Source organism: Globicephala melas, chromosome 18, assembly GCF_963455315.2.
Source record: "Globicephala melas chromosome 18, mGloMel1.2, whole genome shotgun sequence".
Taxonomy (NCBI): domain Eukaryota; kingdom Metazoa; phylum Chordata; class Mammalia; order Artiodactyla; family Delphinidae; genus Globicephala; species Globicephala melas.
Genome location: NC_083331.1, coordinates 3,088,354 through 3,113,456, shown reverse-complemented (window position 1 = coordinate 3,113,456; position 25,103 = coordinate 3,088,354). Strand labels below are relative to the sequence as shown.

The following is a 25,103-nucleotide window of genomic DNA, read 5'->3' as shown; positions in this document are numbered from 1 at the left end:
CAAAGTAAATGTCAGGGTAATGCAAGTAATAGCCTATGCTATCTTCTATCACCATGGTTACTGATGTAGTGAGTCATCTTAACTCTTTGGAGAATCAGTATTGAACGGCTTGATTTTTCCATTAACAGCCCTTAGCTGTGCTCTGTTGAACATCACCCCCTCCTTTCTGTGAGGAGCCAATCCGATTACATAAAACTTCAGTATTTCCAGTTATTAAAACAATCTCATTCTAAAAATAACCAGTACTTTTTATTTGCCTTAAAACCGTATGTTAATATTTTTTTACTGACGTAAACTTTATGAAGTGAAGTGCATGTATCTTATATGCAAGATTCGATTACTTTCAACAAATGTATATACCTATGTTGGATACAAGATGAATATGCAAAAATAAATTGTATTTCTGTGTACGAGCTCTTAAAAATCTGCAAGTGAAATTAAGAAAACAATTTCGCTACAGTTGCATAAAAAGAATAAAATATGTAAGAATAAATTTACAAAATAGTGTAAGATTTGTACCCTGAAATATACAGTACATTGCTGAAAGAATTTAAAGAAGACCTAAATAAAAGAGAAGACATCCCATGTTAATGGATGGGATGACTTAATACTGTCAACATGGCAATATTCCACGAATTGATCTACAGATTAAACATGACTCCTATAAAAATCCCAGCTACCTTTTTTGGGGGGCAGACATTGACAAGATGATTCTAAAATGGAAATGCAAGGGACCCAGAATGACCAAAATAATCTTGAAAAAGAAGAACAAAGTTGGAGAACTCACACTTCCCAATTTCAAAACTTACTTTAAAGACCCAGTAATCAAGACAGTATAAAACTGGCATAGGATAGACACATAGATCAACGAGATTGAATCCAGAGTCCAGACGTAAACCCTAACATCTATTGTCAAACGATTTTTTAAATAGATCTTTATTGGAGCATAAGTGCTTCACAATACTGTGTTAGTTTCTGTTGTACACCAAAGTGAATCAGCCATATGCATACCTATGTCCCCATATCCCCTCCCTCTTGAGCCTCCCTCCCACCCTCCCTATCCCACCCCTCTAGGTCATCGCAAAGCACCGAGCTGATCTCCCTGTGCTATGCTGCTGCTTCCCACCAGCCAACTATTTACATTTGGTAGTGTACATATGTCCATGCTACTCTCACTTCGCCCCAGCTTCCTCCTCCCACCCCATGTCCTCAAGTCCATTCTCTATGTCTATGTCTTTATTCCTGCCCTGTAACTAGGATCATCAGTACCTTTTTTTTTTTTTTTTAGATTCCATAGATATGGATTAGCATATGGTATTTATTTTTCTCTTTCTGACTTACTTCACTCTGTATGACAGACTCTAGGTCCATCCACCTCACTACAAATAACTCAGTTTCGTTTCTTTTTATGGCTAAGTAATATTCCATTGTATATATATGCCACATTTTTTTTTTTTTTTTTTTTTTTGCAGTACGCGGGCCTCTCACTGTTGTGGCCTCTCCCGCTGCGGCGCACCGGCTCCGGACATGCAGGCTCAGCGGCCATGGCTCATGGGCCCAGCCGCTCCGCGGCATGTGGGATCCTCCTGGACCGGGCCACGAACCCGTGTCCCCTGCATCGGCAGGCAGACTCTCAACCACTGTGCCACCAGGGAAGCCCCATGTGCCACATTTTCTTTATCCATTCATCTGTCAATGGACATTTAGGTTGGTTCCATGTCCTGGCTATAGTAAATAGTGCTGCAGTGAACACTGTGGTACATGTCTCTTTTTGAACTATGGTTTTCTCAGGGTATATGCCCAGTAGTGGGATTGCTGGGTCATATGGTAGTTGTATTTTTAGTTTTCTAAGGAACCTCCATACTGTTTTCCATAGTGGTCGTATCAGTTCACATTCCCACCAACAGTGTAGTTGGGTTCCCTTTTCACCACACCCTTTCCAGCATTTATTGTTTCTAGATTTTTTGATGATGGCCATTCTGACCGGCATGAGGTGATACCTCATTGTAGTTTTGATTTGCATTTTTCTAATAATTAGTGATGTTGAGCATCTTTTCATGGGCCTCTTGGCCATCTGTATGTCTTCCTTGGTGAAATATCTATTTAGGTCTTTCACCCATTTTTTTAATTGGATTGTTTGTTTTTTTGATATTGAGCTTCATGAGCTGTTTGTATATTTTGGAGGTTAATCCTTTGTCTGCTGTTTCATTCGCAAATATTTTCTCCCATTCTGAGTGTTGTCTTTTTATCTGGTTTATGGTTTCCTTTGCTGTGCAAAAGCTTTTAAGTTTAAGTCCCATTTGTTTATTTTTATTTCCGTTACTCTAAGAGGTGGGTCAAAAAAGATCTTGCTGTGCTTTATGTCAAAGAGTGTTTTTCCTATGTTTTCCTCTAAGAGTTTTATAGTGTCTGGTCTTACATTTAGGTCTTTAATCCATTTGGAGTTTATTTTTTTGTGTATTTTTGTGTATGGTGTTAGGGAGTTCTCTAATTTCATTCTTTTACATGTAGCTATCCAGTTTTCCCAGCACCACTTATTGAAGAGGCTGCCTTTTCTCCATTATATGTTCTTGCCTCCTTTGTCGTAAATTAGGTGCCCGTATGTGCATGCGTGTATCTCTGGGCATTCTATCCTGTACCATTGATCTATATTTCTGTTTTTGTGACAGTACCATACTGTCTTGATTACTGTAGCTTTGTGGTATAGTTTGAAGTCAGGGAGCCTGATTCCTCCAACTCCATTTTTATTTCTCAAGATTGCTTTGGCTATTTGGGGTATTTTGTGTTTCCATACGAATTGTAAAATGTTCTGTTCTAATTCTGTGAAGAATGCCATTGGTAGTTTGATGGGGATTGCATTGAATCTGTAGATTGCTTTGGTAGTATAGCCATTTTCACAATATTGTTTCTTCCAATCCAAGAACATGGTATATTTCTCCATCTGTTTATGTCATCTTTGATTTCTTCCATCATTGTTTTACAGTTTTCTGAGTACAAGTCTTTTGCCTCCTTAGGCGGGTTTATTCCGAGGGGTTTTATTCCTTTTGTTGCAATGGTAAATGGGAGTGTTTCCTTAATTTCTTCTTCTGATTTTTTGTTGTTGGTGTATAGGAATGCCAGAGATTTCTGTGCATTAATTTTGTATCCTGCAACCTTACCAAATTCATTGATTAGTTCTAGTAGTTTTCAGGTGGCATCTTTAGGATTTTCTATGTACAGTATCATGTCATCCTCAAACAGTGACAGTTTTACTTTTTCTTTTCCAATTTGTATTCCTTTTATTTCTTTTTCTTTTCTGATTGCCATGGCTAGGAATTCCAAAACTATGTTGAATAAGAGTGGCGAGAGTGGACATCCTTGTCTTGTTCCTGATCCTAGTGGAAATGCTTTCAGTTTTTCACCATTGAGTGTGATGCTTGCTGTGGGTTTGTCATATATGGCCTTTATTATGTTGAGGTAGTTCCCTCTATGCCCATTTTCTGGAGAGTTTTTATCATAAATGGGTGTTGAATTTTGTCAAAAGCTTTTTCTGCATCTATTGAGATGATCATATGGTTTTTATTCCTTAATTTGTTAATGTGGTGTATCACATTGATTGATTTGCATATATTGAAGAATCCTTGCATCCCTGGGATAAATCCCACTTGATGTTGATCATGGTATATGATCCTTTTAATGTGTTGTTGGATTCTGTTTGCTAGTATTTTGTTCAGGATTTTTGCATCTATGTTCATCAGTGATATTATTGGTCTATAATTTTCTTTTTTTGTGATATCTTTTCCTGGTTTTGGTATCAGGGCGATGGTGGTTTTGTAGAATGAATTTGGGAGTGTTTCTCCCTCTGCAATTTTTTGGAAGAGTTTGAGGAGGCTCGGTGTTAGCTCTTCTGTAAATGTTTGATAGAATTCGCCTGTGAAGCCATCTGGTCCTGGACTTTTGTTTGTTGAAAGATTTTTAATTACAGTTTCAATTTCATTACCTGTGATAGGTCTGTTTATATTTTCTAATTCTTCCTGGTTCAGTCTTGGAAAATTGTACCTTTCCAAGAATTTGTCCATTTCTTCATGGTTGTCCATTTTATTGGCATATAGTTGTTTGTAGTAGTCTCTTATAATCTTTTGTATTTCTGCAGTGTCAGTTGTGATTTCTCCTTTTTCTTTTTTTTTTTTTTTTTTGCGGTACGTGGGCCTTTCACTGTTGTGGCCTCTCCCGTTGCAGAGCACAGGCTCTGGACGTGCAGGCTCAGTGGCCATGGCTCATGGGCGCAGCTGCTCCGTGGCATGTGGGATCTTCCTGGACCGGGGCACGAACCCGCGTCCCCTGCATCGGCAGGTGAACTCTCAACCACTGCACCACCAGGGAAGCCCCGATTTCTCCTTTTTCATTTCTAATTTTATTGATTTGCATCCTCTCCCATTTTTTCTTGATGAGTCTGGCTACAGGTTTATCAATTTTGCTTATCTTCTCAAAGAACCAGGTTTTAGTTTTATTGATCTTTGCTGTTGTTTTCTTTGTTTCTGTTTCATTTATTTCTGCTCTGATCTTTATGATTTCTTTCCTTCTACTGACTTTGGGTTTTCTTTGTTCTGCTTTCTCAGTTGTTTTAAGTGTAAGGTTAGATTATTTATTTGAGATGTTTCTTGTTTCTTGAGGTGAGATTGAATTGCTATAAACGTCCCTCTTAGAACTGCTTTTGCTGCATCCCATACCTTTTGGGTCGTTGTGTTTTTGTTGTCATTTGTTTCTATGTATTTTTTAATTTGTTCTTTGATTTCTTCAGTGATCTCTTGGTTATTTAGTAGTGCACTGTTTAGCCTCCATGTATTTGCTTTTTTTTACAGTTTTTTTCCTGTAATTGATTTCCAATCTCACAGCATCATGGTCAGTAAAGATGCTTGATGTGATTTCAATTTTCTTAAATTTTCTGAGGCTTGATTTGTGACCCAAGATGTGATCTTTTCTCGAGAATGTTCCATGTGCACTTAAGAAGAAAGTGTATTCTGCCACTTTTGTGTGGAATGTTCTATAAATATAAATTAAATCTGTCTGGTCTATTGTGTCATTTAAAGCTTGTGTTTCCTTATTTATTTTCTGTTTGGATGATCTGTTCATTGGTGTAAGTGGCGTGTGAAAGTCCCCTATAATTATTGTGTTACTGTCGATTTCTCCTTTCATGATTGTTAGCGTTTGCCTTATGCATTGAGGTGCTCCCATGTTGGGTGCATAAACACTTATAATTGTTATATCTTCTTGGATTGATCCTTTGATCATTATATAGTGTCCCTCCTTATTTCTTGTAACAGTCTTTATTTTAAAGTCTATTTTATCAGATATGAGTATTGCTACTCCAGCTTTCTTTTGATTTCCATTTGCATGGAATACCTTTTTCCATCTGTTCACCTTCAGTCTGTATGTGTCCCTAGGTCTGAAATGGGTCTCTTGTAGATGGCGTATATATGGGTCTTGTTTTTGTATCCATTCAGCCAGTCTGTGTCTTTTGGTTGGGGCATTTAATCCATTTACATTCAAGGTTATTATAGATATATATGTTCCTATTACCATTTTCTTAATTGTTTTGGGTTTGTTTTTGTGGGTCTTTTTCATCTCTTGTGTTTCCTGCCTAGAGAAGTTTCTTTAGCATTTGTAAAACTGGTTTGGTAGTGCTGAATTCTCTTAGCTTTTGCTTGTCTGAAAAGCTTTTGATTTCTCTGTTGAATCTGAGTGAGATCCTTGCTGGGTAGAGTAATCTTGGTTGTAGGTTTTTCTCTTTCATCACTTTCAATATTTCCTCCCACTCCCTTCTGGCCTTTAGAGTTTCTGCTGAAAAATCAGCTGATAACCTTATGGGGATTCCTTTGTATATTATTTTTTGTTTTTCCCTTGCTTCTTTTAATATTTTTTCTTTGACTTTAATTTTTGTTAGTTTGATTAATATGTGTCTTGGTGTGTTTTTCCTAGGGTTTATCCTTTATGGAACTCTCTGTGCTTCCTGGACTTGGGTGACTATTTCCTTTCCCATGTTAGGGAAGTTTTTGACTATAATCTCTTCAAATATTTTCTCAGACCCTTTCTTTTTCTCTTCTTCCTCTGGGATGCCTATAATTCAAATGTTGGTGCATTTAGTGTTGTCCCAGAGGTCTCTGAGATTGTCTTCAATTCTTTTCATTCTTTTTTCTTTATTCTGTTCCTTGGCAGTTACTTCCACCATTTTGTCTTCCAGCTCACTTATTCATTCTTCTGCCTCTCTTATTCTGTTATTGATTCCTTCTAGTGTAATTTTCATTTCACTTATTGTGTTGTTTATCTCTGTTTCTTTGTTCTTTAGTTCTTCTAGATCTTTGTTAAACATTTCTTGTATTTTCTCAGTCCGTGCCTCCATTCTATTTCTGAGATTCTGGATCATCTTTTTTTTTTTTTTTTTTTTTTGCGGTACGCGGGCCTCTCACTGTTGTGGCCTATCCCGTTGCGGATCACAGGCTCCAGACGCGCAGGCTCAGTGGCCATGGCTCACGGGCCCAGCCACTCCGTGGGCATGTGGGATCTTCCCAGACCAGGGCAGGAACCCGCGTCCCCTGCATCGGCAGGCGGACTCTCAACCACTGAGCCACCAGGGAAGCCCCCAGGATCATCTTTATTATCATTATTCTGAATTCTTTTTCAGGTAGATTGCCTATTTCCTCTTCATTTATTTGGTCTTGTAGGTTTTTACCTTGCTCCTCCACCTGTGACATATTTTTTTGCCGTCTCTTTTTTTTTTTTTTTATGAGTGGGATTGTGTTCCTGTCTTACTGGTTGTTTGGCCTGAGGCTTCCAACACTGGAGTTTGTAGGCTGTTGGGTAGAGCTGGGTCTTGGTGCTGAGATGAGGACCTCCTGGAGATCTCACTCTGATGAATATTCCCTGGGGTCTGAGGTTCTCTGTTAGTCCAGTGATTCCAACATTGAACTCACACCACAGGAGCTTTGGCCCAGCCCCTGGTGTATGAACCCAGATCCCACAAGCCACGTGGGGTGGCAAAAAAAAAAAAAAAAAAAAAAAGAGAGAGAACAATAACAAGGTAAAAAATAAAATTAGACTAGGAAACTAACAGATGTCTTAGAAAGAATATAAAAATAAAAATACACATGAATCAACAACCAGAAGGTACAACGCTACCACAATACTAAAAAAAGGGGAGGAGGAAAAAGAGAAAAAAAAAAAAAGGGGGGGAAAGCCCTTGGCTGTGGAGGGCGGGGCCTAAGCACGGGTGAGGTTTGGGCAGTGGGCGGGGCCAATGCTCAGGACCCACGGGGCTGGAAAAGGCCCTGGGGGCCATGGGGGGGTGGGGCTTAGGCTCAAGGAACAGAAGGGGCCCAGGTGTGCCCCCCACCCCTGGTCCCAGAGGGCAGGGGACCTCACCTGGGAGCCCAGCAGGCTTCCTGGGCTCGAGTGGGAGGGGCAGATGCCCTCCTCTCCTCTCTTGCTCCTCCGTCCGGGAGGGCCCCCTGTCCTGCCTCTCCTGATCTCCCCGGCCTCAGGGGCACTGACCCTGACTGGCCTCTACTTCTCCTCCCCCCTCAGTTCCCCTAGTCCTACTAGTTCACTTGGGGGTTCCTCCCGTCTCCTTGGGCGTCAGGGTCCCCCACCAGCAGCTGGCAGGCGCCCTAGTTGTGGGGAGATGCTAACTCCCTGTCTTCCCACACTGCCATTTTTGTCGATCGATTTTTTACAAGGGTGCCAAGACCATTTAATGAGAAAAGAATACTCTTTCCAACAAATGGTGTTGGGACAATTGGATATCCACATTAAAATAAAATTTGACTTTTACCTTATACCATATACAAAAGTTAACTCAAACCATATCGCAGACTTACATGTAAGAACTGAAACACCCTGAAGCAAACTCAGGAGTAAATATTCATTACCATGAGTTAGGCGTTGGTTGCTTAGATATGACACCCAAAACACAAGCAACAAAAGAAAAAAAATAGATAAATTGAACTTCATCAAAATCAAAAACTATTGTATTTTCAAAGCACACCATCAAAAGAATGAAAAGAAAACCCATAGAATGGGAGGAAATATTTGCAAGTCATATCTGACAAGGGGCTTGTATCCAGAATATATAAAGAACTCTTACAACTCAACAGTAAAAAGACAACCTGATTAAAATATGTTATAAAAAATGTATACACCTATGTAATCACTGACTTGTTCATTTTTAAGCTTCAAGCTCATGTTCAATTCATACCCCTACTCCAACTCCAAGCTAGACTTTTGTTCTCTCCTTCTACCCCATTCCAGATCCCTTACTGGGAGGGCAGGGAGAAGGGAGAGAAAAAGATGCAGTCTTCTTAGTTGACTGTCTGTTGCAGGTTATGCGGTTCTCCTTGATTGGCTGTGACTTCTCTTCTAGCTCATTGTCTACAGGCTTGATATGGACAAGGCTCTGTCCAGTGGGAGCTGTTGTCTTCCAAACTCTTCTAAACTTTGGGGTGCTCTTGGGAGCCCTAGCCACATCTCTGGACTATTAGCTGATGGCATCAGCTGCTATTCCTCTGACGTGTGAAACTCTGAGGTCCTACACACCCCTGTCTCATCTGTCTTTCATGGTCCCCAGACAGTACAATATTGTGGGGATAAACACATTCCCTGATACCTAGGTGCTTAAAATCTTGTTGAGGGAACGGTATTGAATATCACTGGTGGTCAACCCAACATCCCTTTTCTAGGCCCCCTTTCTCTTTCTAAGCAGCACCCTGATTTTTTTCCCCACTATCCAGCTCATCCTCAGTCCTAGGGTTGGTACTCCTTAGACCAAACCCATCTTTGCAATCTCACTGATCCTTCCCTCCTCCAGCCAGCACTTGGTTTAGATGGAACTAGGACAAAACTTGGGCCAAGTCTCACTTCTCACGAGAAGTGATTTGCTGGAGGTTCTGGGGAAATTCTTCCTTACTATTCTGGGAGATCTTCCAGTAGCAATTCTGCCCACAAGGATGAGGAAGAAAGTAGCCTCCCCTGCAACTGTCTCACCCCATGCATCCCTCTGGTGGTACAGAGGTGAGATGGAACGGTGGGATACCTCGGTGCAACGGGTCAAACAACCCAGAAGCCCTTAGGGCTTTCCTTTAGGGAGGCCAGTTGGAGTTGGATTTTCTGATGTTTTCAATCAAAAGCAAACTAACTGAGTCAGAAGCCAAACAGATATGACGGGCAAAACCATCACTTACAGGATGGGGGGGATCAAAACTCAAAGCTGTTCGTTCTTCCATCTCACACTACGAACCTAACTAGCAGTGTATTCTCACACTTGCAGGCAATTAGGGGTGCTTGCTACTGAGCGTGATGTTCCCCTTACTAAGTAGGTTTCTTGGTTTTAGATTAGTACCACTCTGTCGCTAGGGCAGGAGCTTGGTTTCGCAGTTCTGAGGGGAATGTGTTGCTCTCACTTCTCCTCCTCCTTTAATTTTTAAAAGTCAATGCATAACTTACAAACAATATGGTGCACACATCCTAAGCGTACATCTTGGTGAATTTTTAGTTTTATTGTATTTTTTAAAAATTTTAATTGGAGTATAGTTGGTTTACAATGTTGTGTTAGTTTCAGGTGTAATTTTTAAACATGTATATACTCATTCATCGACGACCCAGATGAAGATATAGAAAGTTATCAGCGTTCCAGAAAGTTCTCTCTTGTCTCTGTTAGTCAGTGCTCCCACCGCTGCAAAGTTTAGCTGCTATTCCTTTTCTTTCACCATAGTTGACTGTGGCCTGTCCTTGACCTTCATAGAAATGGATCACAGAGCATAGACATTTTCAGTTATGATTCCTTCGGTTTAACACAATATCTGTGGACGTCATCCATGTGGATGCGTTCATCATAGTTTGTCTTTTCGCCTCGCTGCTGTGTGCTGCTCCATTCTTTAATATCCCTTTAATTAATTTATTTATTTTTGAATTTATCCGTTCTTCTTCTGATAGGCATTTGGATTTTCCCGTTCCAGGGTGTTATGAATAAAGCTGCTACGAACATTCTTGCCCGTGTCTTTTGGATCTAGGAACTCATTTATGTTGGGTAGACGCATACAGATGGAGATGCTGGATCATGGTACGTACATCTGTTTTCGTAGAACGGCAAGCAGCTCTCCAGAGTGGTTGCCTCCGTTAATACTCCACTAGCAATATAACCACATTTTATTTGCTTCACACCCTCTCACTTGGTTCTGTCAGTCGTTTTAATTTTAGCCATTCAGGTAGGGACGTAGTGATCTCACTGTGGCTTTAATTTGTGCTGTCGTGATGACTATACATGATGTTCAACATCTTTTTAGTACTTTCTGTCTGTTTGGATATTTGTTAACTTCCTGTTTGAGTCTTTTCCTCATTTGATCAAGTAAAAATGAAATAAAATTGGATTGAGTTTTACTATTATTTTGTAGTTCTTTGAAGAGTCTGAAATGAGTACTTCATCAGACATATGGACTGCAAATATCTCCTCCCCATCTGTGACTTGCCTTTTTGCTTTCAATGTTGTCTTATTTGAACAGAAGTTCTTAATTTTTTTTTTTTTTTTTTTTTGCCACACTGTGCAGCTTGTGGGATCTTACTTCCCTGACCAGGGGTTGAACCCAAGCCGCAGCTGTGAGAGCACCGAGTCCTAACCACTGGACTGCCAGGGAACTCCCAGAAGTTCTTAATTTTAATGAAGATGAACTTACTAATCTTTTCTATCATGGCTACTTCTTTTTGTGCCCTGTTTAAGAAATTTTTGCCCACCGACAATCCTAAAATTTGTATGAACCACAAAAGACCCCCAATAGCCAAAGCAATCTTGAGAAAAAAGAACAAAGCTGGAGGCATGTCTTCCTGATTTCCAACTATATTGTAAAACTATAGGAATTAAATGCATTCTTTACATGAAAAAAAATCCTGACTCTACAGGTTTTTTGTTCAGTGTTATTAACAGACACCTAGCCCACCTCACTTCCCAATATCTTGAGGGAGCAGGAGAGTTGAAATCCTTCTCCTTTGTGAACCTTGTCGATTTGCACGACCTATCTAGAGGACTCCGCGCTGACGGATGCTACCCGGACAGTGATCTAACCTGCAAAGTTTGCCCAATTTTTCAACATTGGCATGATACCTAGACCTGACAGAAATTCTGCTGCACGTCCAAGATGTCTGATTAAGACAAGCTTAACAACTAGCTCTGTCCTTATGCCAAGTTCATTATTCCTGCATTTAAACAGGAGGTAATTTCTCAACCTGCTTGGCTGTCTTCCCTAGGAACAAATGAGCCCTCACGTGGAATTTCTCTTGGCCCCTGCACTGGAGGCGAGCAGTGGCATTTGTGTTTGGTGGGCGCAGCCCAAGAGGGAAAATCCTAAATGGAGCTCATGCAAATGAGTCAGTATTGGGCAAAGACATTGAAATGAACTCCGTGCCTCCTGATTCCCTTTCTGTGGAATGCGTCTGGGGAATCTGGGTGCAGCAGAGAGCTCTGGGGCTGTCCTATCCTGGTGGCGTCCATGGCTCTGGAGCGAGGGCTCTCGGACTTGAGATCTTCTTCCTTGATCAAGGAACCACTACTCAAGTCTTGTCTGTTTCCTGATCTTTAAAATATGCAAAGAAATAGTATCTGGGGGTGAACTAGATGAGAGAATTAGTATAACATGCTTATTATGGTATCTGGTAAAGTAAATGCTTAATGAATGACAGCCGTCATTATCTGCTCAAAGATTTTTGTGCTCCTTTGTTCTAGTAAAATGGGTGTGGGAAGTAGAAGCCTCAGCCGTGCTGTCCAATATGTGACACTAGCCGCTTGTGACTACCGGGCTTTTGAGATACGGACATCTGAATCGAGATGTACTGTCAGTGTAAAATTACCGCCGGATTTTGAAGTCTTAGTTTGATTTTTAAAAAAAGAACGTAAAACATCTCATGAATAATTTTTATATTGAGCACACGTTAAAACAATATCTTGGATGTATTGGCTTAAAGAAAACAAGCTATTGAAATTAATTTTACCTCTTTCTTTTTATTTTTTAATGCAGCTACTAGAAAATTCAAAATGAAACACGGGGCCGCTTTACAGTTCTGGCGCCAGAGCTGGCTTAGGCGGTGTCCACGCAGACCTGGGCAGTGGAGGCTACGCGTCCCTCCTGCGCACCCGTGAACGCGTGAAAGTTCACCCCGCACTACTGAGTCGGACCCGTGCTCAGCTCTGGCGTAAGTATGACGTGTTCTTGCGCCGACATGGTTCAAGCCCCAGGGAATCCACTTTTTACATTCTAATGCATGCATGCTGGGGGCACTGCCGCTGACTTTGGAGATGGACCTTGCTCCAGATTAACAGGAGGGATCGAGGGCCAGGGGTTGGGGGTGGATGAAGTATTTTGATAAAAGACACCTAACTTAACAAAGGCGTCCTCTCAGCGAGCGTGCGATGGGTTTTGTGTAACAGAGCATCACTTGCCAAGGGTGCGCACATCCTTCGTTCCCCGCCACGATCCTGACGCATTGCGAATGCACAGATGCACGCTGGGCGGAGGAACCCAGTGGACACGCGGGGCCCCAGATCCTCTTCCCAACCGCACACCCTACCCCTCGCTGGGGGCTCTGACAGGTACTCACACCTGTGACCATCCCAGACACCTGTCCTCGGGATCCTGGGAGGTTCCGGAGCCCCCATAGATGTGGTCAAGGCTAGACTTGCCGTCCCTAATGCAGGAGTATTCTACAATATTAACATGTATGTGTATATATGTGTTTCGGTGTATACATACGTGTGAGTATTTATCAACTCTTTACATTAGCAGCTAGATGGGCATGAAACACTAGACCTGCGATAGCTTTATTTGTGTAAATATGGTATATGTTTTATATATATGTATATATATTATCCTTTGTGATAATATTTAGTGAAATTTCGGAGGGAACATGATTTTCAGCTTTACTTAATTTATTTTGGATTAAAATTTTGATCTTAATTAACTATAACTTATATCTTGCCTTTACATTTTAATAGTCAATTTTAATATAATAAAGCTAACTTTTTGGGAAAATGTATATTAAAATAATTTAATTTCTTCATGTACTCTTCATCATATATATTTAAAATTTTCATACTTCAACTACACTTACATTTTATTTTTAATCCCTTAGACAATAATTGTCGAAGAACACAAATTCTGTAAATGGCTTGTTGATGAAAACCTAAATAGTGATTTTTGGACTTGAGTTCAAAATATAAAAATCATAACTCTACACATCTTTTCTGTTCTCCTGTTATGAAGCTCTATTTGACAAGGCAATGGATAGACCATTTTATTTAACTGTTGGTTGAGTTATAACTTTTAATATTTATAACTTTTAAATACTTGGACAGATAGTAGGTGAGCCTCTGTTCCCTAACTGCAGACCTGTAAATACCAGGAAATGCCAGTCTGGGAGGCTAGATGGGCTTTTGGTGGCATTACTGATTTTTGAAGTTTGTTCCATAAGCTATTTTATAAAATGCATTAGAAGGAAATAGTTCCTTTTAAACTGCTGTGACATTTCCTTGGAGGATGTGTGTGTTTCTCCCCAGCTTCCTACGTAGATGCAAGTGCCTGATCACTGCAGCCTCCTGGACCATGCTCTCATGTGTATCCTGGTGTCATGTTAGTCATATCATGGTATATTTCTAAGAATGCATAGTGCCTACGGATTCTTTTTTTTTTAAAATAAATTTATTCATTTATTTATTTTTGGCCGCGTTGGGTCTTTGTTGCTGCACGCAGGCTTTCTCTAGTTGCGGCGAGCGGGGTTACTCTTCGTTGCAGTGCGTGGGCTTCTCATCGTCGTGGCTTCTCTTGTTGCGGAGCACGGGCTCTAGGCGCGCGGCCTTCAGTAGTTGTGGCACAAGGGCTCAGCAGTTGTGGCACGTGGGCTCTAGAGTGCAGGCTCAGTAGTTGTGGCACACGGGTTCAGTTGCTCCGCGGCATGTGGGATCTTCCCGGACCAGGGCTCGAACCCGTATCCCCTGCATCGGCAGGCGGATTCTTAACCACTGCGCCACCAGGGAAGTCCCATGCCTACGGATTCTGTTTTTAATAAATTCCATTGGAAGCTGCTTAATGGTTTCTCCTGCTTACTGACTTCCTGCCCCTTGAAAGCACATCTGTGTCCACTCCTCAAATGCTGTGAATACTGCATGAGGTAGAAAGCCCATGATACCTGTATTGATGCTGTAGAAGTACCTCCATCTTTCTTTGGTCTAAATGCACTAATCTAGGAGCACTCTGTCTATTCAGGCAGGCGTATTCTGGGGAGTCATGGCTGGACCTTCTGAATTGCCCTCGATCGAAGCCCCAGATTTCTCGTTCCTTCGGCCAGGAGAGCTCATCACCCAACAGATACAATCCCTTTCTGATATACACAGTTTCTTGCCTTTTGCAGGAGAATGCTTGTCTCAAAAGCTGTGTAACCTTCTCCTTGAAGTGACAGCCATCGTATTTATATGTACATACGTTTAAAAGGCTAAGCAATAAGTCTTGAAAATATTCTGTCTCATGGCAAATCCTGGTGAAGCAGAAGCACTGACAGGTCCTTAGCAAAGTATGTTCTGAGCCTTTTTCTCAGGGTCTGTCTCCTTTAGGTTGACTGTTAGGTGGTATTTGGTCACCACTTCCCTTTGGTTGGAAATAAAAGCCAAGGGACAGGACAGGTAGCTCATCACTTTTTTATCCAAGGTGCTTAACCACGTGACTCCTCCCAAATTATTTACAATAAAAATGATATGTTATTATAATGGCCATTAGCCCAGTGGTAGATCCCAAATGTGTCTGGATTTTCATCTAGCCCCGGGTGTTTTGTGTCAACATACATACGTGTATGGGCCCGAGAAGAGTGGCTCATTATAGAGGTTTGTGTGCAGTTCTGTGTATGTCTTAATGGGCGTGTGATCTCGGAAAGGAGTCCCTGTTTATTTAGAAGCTTCTTCTTTTCGAATGTCTTAGACTTGACGTATTCTAAAGGCTAATGTTAAATGTTAACTGGCTAGTGTCAACTTAAGTCTAATGATAAAATCAGACTTGACTGTAAGTTTCTGATCGAATTGCAGGCCTATCTTTCCCAAGGCAGGCCTGTCCCCTCCGTGGACTTTGGTCTCCTTGGAGCAGCCTAATTACTTCCCATCTCCCATCAATTGCATTGCCCAGAAGGCCCTGGTAGCTTTGCCTTTTGCCGTTAGGTGTGATGCCCCAGGCAGGGATTCCCCAGCGAGCTCTTGGGAAAGAGGACAGTTTTGCTTACCATTCAGTGACCCAGTTTTCCCAGCGGTAGTAGCAGCCACGGACAGCCCAGGGGAAACTAAAAACTAAAACTGAAGTTTGTCAGGTGCAGCCTCCGGCCGTGGGGGAAGAAATGAAATTATCCTTTCGGGGCTGCCTTTTCTCCCCTTGCCCTCAACTTTCAGGCCATGCCGTTTCCAAACACCTCCCACATCCCAAAGGACATATTTTATGGGAAGATTGTAGTGGAGAAGATGAGTATTTTTTCTTTCAACATTTTAACAGATTAGAAGCTTGTTGGTTTAAGGGTCTCTGGATGTCTCTCCCCCTTTGAGTGATAAATGTAGTGTGCTGTGATGACGTGACCGCAGCCCGTATCGCTCACTTCGTGCTTTCTTTTCTCTCCAGTTCAAGGAACGTGTTCCTAGTTGCCGAGCAGCTTTGTTCTTGGAGTGACTCTGGGGCCAAAGATTCTGTCTCTGACTCCTCTTTCTCTTAGGGGATTGGAATGCTCCAGGAGATGGGGGGAGAGAGAATGGAAATACACCTGTTTCCTAGCTGCCCATCACCCCCTGGGAGAGAACTAATGACATGGCCATTTCTAGATGTAACAAGGAGCTGGGAAGGACAGCCTTGGGAAGGGCAGCTACTTTCCAGAGACAACTCTACTCCACGGAAGGGAGAGGATGGTGAGGTTTGGAGAAGAGCCATCTACCTTTGGACAAATTCCCTCAGCCTGTAACATCTAGTCTCCTCTTTAGCATCTAGCAAAATCCTGCTCACCTTAAAGGCTCGGCTTCAGTGCCATCTCATTCACCAGGTCCTCCAAAGCTCTCACTGTTGGAATTAATTGTCCTTCTCCTGTATACTTGGCTCGTGCCCCGTTACGGTCCAGGAAGCTTCTTGTTTCCCTGTCTGCCTTCCCAACTGTAGAGGGTGGGTCCTTAAGACCAAGGACCAGAAGCTATCTCTTCCTGTGCCCCCATGTCACCTAAAATTGCACTGCACACTCAAATCAACGTTTCCTCAGTTATCCTGAGAAATATTATTAGAACTGACGCACTTGAGCTTTAAGTATATAACCTTCCTCAGGAAGTATGATACCAGCCAATTGATAGGCACTTGTTAACTACTGACTACGCCAAACCCAGTTTCTGTGTTTAGGGTGCTTATAACCTAAAAGAGATGTAAACTATAAGCCCATTTTAAAAAAAAAAAAAGAAGAAAATATTTAAACTCTTTAGGTACTGCTTTCAAAACCATCAGCAGACTGGTATTTAACAACCTGGAAACTGGGGAGGTCTCAGGGTTGAAACATTGCTGTGTACATGGTATGTACATCAAACAGTATCTGTCAGTGAATAAATAACACAACCCAAATCCTTTTTTATGTTTTTTGCAATATAAATGTTCTGATTTCATGAGTTTTAAAAATCCTTTAAGTGTAACTGCACCATATATAAAGTATATATAACCATAATGAAGTTCTCTATAACTTACCTATATATTGAATCCAAAAGTTGAAATCTATAAACAGCATTTATATCATTATGATATATATATATATATATGCTCTATATGTACATGTTTGTGTACATATGCACACATTGTATTTACATGGTGATTCTCTATATATAGCTTATTGCAAAGTAATATATGATTACATATAATGCAACATTATAACCTGTGTTCATCTCAAAGAAAAATGCTCATATGAGCTGTCCTTTTATACATTTCACCATTAGTGATGGAACATTAGTTAATATAAAGTAAATGTCTCTGTTAATTAATATAACCAATAAAGTAACTAGATATGTGATAACTTATACTGGGAAGAGCGGCAGGAATGGTAGGAAGTGGTAAATAAACATTCTCATCTATCGTAGCAGGAAATCAATAGTTCCATTGTAAGGCTGATAAAACAATAAATAACCGTGTATAATTATTATTAGAGAAAACCAACTGCTAGAAACACTAAAATCAAAAGGTTAAACATCTGATAAGAAGTCAATATCCAAAATGTATGAGCAGCTCCTACAAATCAGTGCAAAAAAACAAATAAGATGATTAAAAAGTGGGCAAAGGACCTGAATAGACATTTCACCAAAGAAGATGTACAAATGGCTAACATGTATATGAAAAGATGCTCCACATCACTAATCACTAGGGAAACGTAAATCAAAACCACAGTGAAATATCACCTCACACCTGTCAGAATAGCTATCATCAAAAAGACGAGAACGAGAGGGCTTCCCTGGTGGCGCAGTGGTTGAGAGTCCGCCTGCCAATGCAGGGGACACGGGTTCGTGCCCCGGTCTGGGAGGATCCCACCTGCTGCGGAGCAGCTGGGCCCGTGAGCCATGGCTGCTGAGCCTGCGGGTCTGGAGCCTGTGCTCCGCAACGGGAGAGGCCACAGCGGTGAGAGGCCCGCGTACCGCAAAAAAAAAAAAAAAAAAAAAAGGAGAACGAGGGCTTCCCTGGTGGCGCAGTGGTTGAGAGTCCACCTGCCAATGCAGGGGACACGTGTTCGAGCCCTAGTCCAGGAAGATCCCGCAGAGCAACTAAGCCTGTGCGCCACAACTACTGAGCCTGCGAGCCACAGCTACTGAGCCCGTGCACCACAACTACTGAAGCCCGCGCGCCTAGAGGCTGTGCTCCGCAACAAGAGACGCCACCGCAATGAGAAGCCCAGTCACCACAACGAAGAGTAGCCCCCGCTCGCTGCAACTAGAGAAAGCCCACGCGGAGCAACGAAGACCCAACGCAGCCATAAATAAATAAATAATTAATTAATCAATTTAAAAAAAAAGAAAAGAATTACCACTTGACCCAGCAACTCCACTCCTGGGTATTTATCCAAAGGAATTGAAGTCAGGATCTCAAAGAGATACCACATTCCTGTGTTCACTGCAGCACTGTTCCCAGTAGCCAAGAGGTAGAAGCAAACTAAATGTCCGTCACTGGATGAATGGATAAAGCAAATGTGGTATACACATACACGGGACATTATTCAACCTTAAACAAGAAGGCAGTGCTGCCATCTGAGACAACGTGGATGGACCCAGAGGGCATCACACTAAGTGAAATAAGCCAGACAGGGAAGGACAAATACTGCGTGATCCCACTTTTATGAGGAACCTGTAATAGTCAAACTGATGGAACCAGAGAGTAGAATCGTTGGCACCAGCGGCAGGGGTGGGGGACATGTCCGTGACAGGTTACAAAGTTTCATTTGTACAAGAAGGGTAACTTGGAGATCTCTGTACCACTAGAGCCCCTGGTTACAACACTCATTGTGCACTAATTTGGTAAGAGGCAGTCGTTATGTTAAGTGCTCTTACTGCAAAAGGAAAAAAAACCTTTTAATGAAAGTAAATGAATAAAGGAGGCAGAAGGAAACTTCAGGAGGTGATGGGTAAGTCATGGCCTTGGTTGTGATAGTTTCAGGGATGTAATACTTATCCCCCAACTCATCAAGTTGCATACATTGAATGTGTACAGCTTTTTGTGTGTCCATCGCACCTCAGTAAAGTGGTCTTGAAAAAAAGTGGTTTAACGTGATTACCTTGGGACTTCCCTGGGGGTCCAGTGGTTAAGACTTTGCCTTCCAGTGCAGGCGGTGAGGGTTTGAGCCCTGGTCGGGGAGCTAAGATCCCACAAGCCTCGTGGCCAAAAAACCAAAACATAAAATAGAAGCAATATTGTAACAAATTCAATAAAGACTTTAAAAATTGTCCACACCAAAAAAATCTTTAAAAAAATAAAATAAAGTGATTCCCTTTGTTATCAGGACAAGGCATGCCCCCTATTCAACTAGACTTTAAAAATTACGTGTGTATTTATCTTTAATTAGTTATCTTTAAAAAAACATAAAATTTAGAATTAATTCTTACGATTTTTAAAAATGTTCCTGAATTTATAATAGCTATTTTTCATTACATAGTTATGTATTCTCTTCATTTATGAATATTAAAAATAAACTCTATCATGTAAAGATCTGAAATTTTGGTTGAAAAAAGTGATTTTCATTTTGGAAAGATATTGGGGGATACAAAAATCATAGTTCAGAAAAAGTAGAGAAAGACCAGTAAAATTAGTAATTTTCTGAGGATAGCTTTCAGACCCCAAATTTAATATATCTCGGAAAAAATAGATCAAATGAAAAATTTTCTTTTTCCTTCCTGCTTTATTAATATACACATTATGTGAGTTTTTAAATGTTTTAATTTGTATATATATAATGCATTCTGCTTTATATATAATATAAATGTATAGTAAATATATGACAAATATGTAATGTTAATAATAGAATATATATGTGTTCTCTTGGAGTCAGACTGGGAATTCACATGTTAAGTATGAGTTTTATACTCCAAAATACACAACCTTGATCTTGGGACTTAATGTTGCTAGGTATCTAAGTAACTGACAATCTGAAATAAATCTGTTAAGAAAACCCTTTTAAAAAGGTCCAGTCCTGCAACGAGGATCAATTAGGAGGATCTGTTCTTGTTACAAAGAATCCATTGCAGAGCTTCTTTAAATAATGGTCTTCATGAATATAAAATTCAATTAAAGTTTTAAAAATTAGATTTATACACAGCTTTTTAGGAACAGATCATTTGAAGAATGTAGTCTTGGAAGAAGCAGGTGCTAAGCAGGGTGTGATTAAGATGTGTGATGAATTTTCTGCCTCATTAACAAATGCAAAATGCTCTTTTCTTTCAAAGAAAGGCTGCATAGTAAAGCCATTTCAATGTGTAAATGGATAGGAAAGCAGATTCACAACGATGTGAATACAGACTGGCTTTTATTCCCTAGACATGCTGCTCACGGACTATTCACGTGAGTGGAGACCTATGATTCAATCTGTTAACTTCGTTTTCAGATTTTCCAGACGTTTGGAGGATTGTAATCCCATGCCCAGGGACACTAAGGCATTTGAAACAAGGCTAGACTAGGCATCAGAAGGTCATTTCTGCTGGGCAACTAGTCGGTCCATTGTATTTTGGTTTATAGAAAACCTGACAAATGGTTGGCAAATGTTGATTTCTGAGGAAAATTTTTGTCTGGTAGGAAAAGGAACTGAATATATCAAAGCGATATATTCCTTCCAACATGCTCCTGAGTCGTTGCTGGTGTATTGTATGGCTTCATCAGAGCTCTCAGTCACCATGGTTTCCAAAATAAAAGGAAAAATAGATTCGCACGTCTAATTCCTACACTTTCCCTCTCCCTTTTGTGGAGTTTTCTGTTCATTTCATGATTTTCACCAGTGACAGATTTGAATGCTCCTCTGCTGGAAAGCCCACGATCTGTAGAAAACATCTCCTCCTAGATGTTTTTATAGATAAAACTTATGGTAGTCTTATGTACAAATAAGGCTGAATGAAGTAGGTTCTTACGCAAAAAAAGAAAAAAAAGGAAAAAAGGAGAAGTATCACTCATGGGCTGTCAGGCTAAACTAAAGACCTATCATTTTTGGCAATGGTGTTGAATCGTATGGTGGGGTTGAAAATATCGCAGCTGCGTATATTAAGCTGTTCAAAGAGAGAAGTACAACAGTGCTACGAAAATCAGTGCACGTGGGGACCCCATGACAAGAATGGAGAGGGGATCATACCTAGGGCGGTTCTCCTGCCTCTGAGTCCTGAGTCTGGGTCAGAGCTGAGGAATAAACGTCCTAATCTCATCTCATTAGCCAAACTGGAAACAAGGGCTACAGACCTGCTCTTGTTCGTTCTCTCTGGATGAGGACAGAAAATGTTCACGGTACAGCATGGGCCCCAGGGGGTGTGAAGAACCCATTCTAAGTTAAGGAGTAATTCTTAGGTAACATACTAACCTCCATCATTCTGGGGTTCTGTTTTTAAGATTAATATGTCTTTACATTTTGAAAATTTTGCATAGAGGATATAGTTACAGTGTTCAACCTCTCTAAACATAAAAAGATAAATGATGCAAGCCACCCTCCCATCTCTGTTCCTCATCCACCCAGCCCTACCTTGTCCCTCAGATAACCAGTGTGACTAGTTTCTTGCCTGTCCTTTCAGAGTATTCTTTTTTTTTAAATTTAGTTTATTGAAGTATAGTTGATTTACAATGTTGTGTTAGTTTCAGGTATACAGCAAGGTGATTCATATATATATATGTATATATTCTTTTTCATATTCTTTTCCATTATGGTTTATTACAGGATATTGAATATAGTTCCCTATTCTATTCAGTAGGACCTGTCATTCAGAGTATTCTTGTTTACGTACAAGCAAATCTATATATTCTTACTTTCCTCGCCTTTTTTGTTCATACAAATAGTAATGCACTACGTGCCCTCCTCAGAACCTTGCTTTTTTCAATTAACATTTCCAATGAACATCCTGCCATATCAGTACACGGAGGGCATTCTCCGTGTTTGTTCAGGCTGCAAAGTATTGCATTCTGTAGATACATGTTAATTTATGCCATCATTTCTTCATTGTTAGATATTTGCATTGTTTTGGGATTTTGTTTTTGTTTTTTGCTATTAACAACATGCTGAGATGGAATGTTTATAATTTGGCACTTGTGCAAATATGTCGCAGAATAAATACCCAGGGATTGCATAGCTGGATCAGAGAGTAAATGCATTTGGAATTCTAATAGCCGTTGTCAACAGTCCTCTGTAGAGCGCCACCAGTTTACTCCTAAGAGCCTTGTATAGAGGAACCTGTCTGTTCACAGGCTCACCAGGAATCCTTTATCATGTTTCTAAGTTTTCCTTCCTGATAAGTGGACAGTAATTTCTCAACATTGTTTTAATTTGCATTTCTTTTATCATGAGAAAAGTTGAGCATTTTCTCATGTGTAAAACTCTTTTGTTTTTATTTTCCTGCTAACTGTTTTTCTGGTCATTTTTCTACTGGGTTGTTGGTCTTTTTCTTATGGATCTCTGGGAACATGTTATTTTATTCCCACTTCCTCTTTAAACATTACTTCTAGTTAAAAAAAATTTTTTTTGTAATATAGTATTAAACAATATTTGTCATGACTTCTGGGTTTTAAGTTACAATTAGAAAGACTTCTACCATGCCACAGTTATAGCAAATTCTCTCACATTTATTTCTAATACTTTTATGACTCCATTTTTACATTTAAATCTGTGATTCATTTGGATTTTTTTCCTGATATATGTTAAAATGTTCAGCTGCATTTGTTTTCCAGAATGCTGCCTGTTGTCCCCAAACCATTTATTAAATAGTTCTTTTCCCCACTGATTTGAGATGCAATGTTTATTGTAACTTTTCGTAGGTATTTGTGTATATTTCTGGGCTTTTGTTTAATTACATAGGTCTCTCTATTGACGTGTCAGTACGATAGGTTTCTTTAATTTAATTAATTAATTAATTAATTAATGTCTGCGTTGGGTCTTCGTTGCCGCGCGCGGGCTTTCTCTAGTTGCGGCGAGCCGGGGCTACTCTTCGTTGCGATGCGCAGGCTTCTCATTGCAGTGGCTTCTCTTGTTGCGTGGCACGGGCTCTAGGCGTGCGGGCTTCAGTAGTTGCAGCACGCGGGCTCAGTAGTTGTGGCTCGCGGGCTTAGTTGCTCCGTGGCATGTGGGATCTTCCCGGACCAGGGCTCGAACCCGTGTCCCCTGCCTTGGCAGGCGGATTCTTAACCACTGCCCGACCAGGGAAGCCCGGTACCATAGGTTTTTTAAAAAAAAATAGTGATAACGATTTTATGTTTTAATATTTACCCTTCTTTTTCAGAGTTTCCCTAGCGATTCTTGTTTGTTTTCCAACATGAATGGTAAAACTGGTTTAATTAAAAAATGAAACAACAACAGTAATAGCAACACAACAATAAAAGTACCTGTTGGCATTTAACTTAGAAATTAACCAAGGAGGAACTGACGTCTTTATGATGTTGAGGCTTCCCGTTCAAGTACATGGATGTCTTTCCATTTAAGTCTTCTTCTGTAGATTTTGAAATGTTCTTTACATAATTCCTGCAATTTCCGGTTTGTTAATTTTGATGTATTTTTCCTTTTTTGTTGCTGTTGCGATTGGGCTCTGTATCAGTAAGGGCTCTGATAAGTAAAGAAACGACATCATTTAAGTTAGACAACTTGGGGCGATAAAGAAGAGAAAGGAGGGCTTCCCTGGTGGCGCAGTGGTTGAGAGTCCGCCTGCCGATGCAGGGGATACGGGTTCTGTGCCCCGGTCCGGGAGGATCCCACATGCCGCGGAGCGGCTGGGCCCGTGAGCCATGGCCGCTGAGCCTGCGCGTCCGGAGCCTGTGCTCCGCAACGGGAGAGGCCACAGCAGTGAGAGGCCCGCGTACTGCAAAAAAAAAAAAACAAAAAAGAAAACAAAAAACCTGCAGAAAGGGATAAGACATTGACATATGAGTGACTGAAAAACAAGGCAGCTGGACTAACAGGGGTTTAACTGAAGGCATTAAGGGAAATGTAGACGTCTCTTCTGTCTTGTGATCTTGTATTTTCACGTCGTTCAGGTTAGCGTATTTTTTTATCCTGCGATTTTTATGGCCATGTAAGTGCAAATGGGGCTTATCTTAAGAGGAATTTTACAGAAAAAAAATAACAGACAAGTGGTATTTTAAAAAATTCAATTAGTTTGTTCATCCCGTGTACAAATTTGTTCTTCAAAGAAATATGATTTGGCTTCCCTGTTGCCTGTGTGTGTGTGTGTGTGTGTGTGTGTGTGTGTGTTGTTAGTTTACACCGGCTAATCAGAGGCTCCTTCCTGAAAGGGTGTCAGTGGCCAGGAGACGTGAAGGAAGTGAGATGAGCCGGGCTGCTCTGTGGGGAGAGGTCCAGAGGAGAGCCAGCAAGTGTGTGAGGCCAGAGATGCACAGTTTAATGGACCGAAAGCATTAACATTGCTGGTTAAATGGCATAAATCCATGTATTCAACTTTGTATTTTCATTGCTTTGTCTTTATTCAGGCCATAAACACTTCTTAACTCAACATGCCTCCTTCTGCGCTCATGAAATAGAAAGATGTGACAGACTTCTAACGCGATTTGTCAGTTTCCAAAAGGAAGCTGGTGATGTGTCCACGGGCCCAGCAGGAATATCCTCTTCAGCAGCACGCCTGCTGAGTAAGGGTCTAAAGGTAACTGTAAAAGCATGTGGGGAAAGCCTTCCAGAGCTTTCTCCTGTCAGGACAGCCCAGGAGCCTTCAGCGTCTGTGAGCTGAAATCACAGACTTCAGAGCAGTTATTCGTTTTTCAAATGTGAAATCAGTCGATGTCAAGTCGGCTGGAGATGACCCTGGGGTTTTCCTCTCTGGCTTGTCACTGATACGTTTTATCTCCACTCAAATCTCTTAAAAGAAAATACCTGTGTCTTTTTAGGATCACTTAGCTGCCAGGGATGACATCCTTGCCTTACAGGTTCTGGGCGAGGGGTTTAGTATTTATGAAAGGATCTAAGTGACTTCAGTCTCAGCAAACCGAAAAAACAGATGGACGGACAGACACATACACACACACGCAGACGATCAGATCGTGACAGCAGACCTAGAGTGCTGGGTTCTCAACATTTACAATTTAAGTGGATTTCGAAAGAAAATAAGATCAGTTCTGCAGTGCATGTCACTAAACCGTTTGTTAGGTTGGCATGAAGAGTGAAGTAACTTGAGGGCATAATCTGAACTTTTTTGTCACGTGTCCACAATTGAAAGATTCTTCCATTTCAGGTCCAAGGCCAAGAAAGAAATAATAAACCTTAAATTTAAAAAGTCAAGTGTCTAAAGAGACTTCCATAAAGGAGCCGGATAAAAAGATAAAGGTTATTTACATGGAAAAGGGGAAGACCGAAAAGACAGACTATCAAAACCAAAA

General features: G+C 40.8%; 1 protein-coding gene across 4 annotated transcripts in view; it reads left to right on the top strand.

The window, feature by feature from the left end:
* The window catches only part of AMER2 (APC membrane recruitment protein 2), a 267,274-nt gene that overhangs the window by 49,853 nt on the left and 192,318 nt on the right, over positions 1-25,103 (top strand). Inside the window, exons 3-6 of one of the 4 annotated variants that reach the window (XM_070044103.1) lie at positions 1,473-1,707; positions 9,987-10,090; positions 12,036-12,210; positions 12,446-13,655. The gene's annotated coding sequence lies outside the window, so the exon portion shown is untranslated. Of the gene's footprint in view, positions 1-1,472; positions 1,708-9,986; positions 10,091-12,035; positions 12,211-12,445; positions 13,656-25,103 lie in introns of those variants that run through there. The other 3 variants (XM_070044099.1, XM_070044100.1, XM_070044098.1) reach the window with 3 other exon arrangements.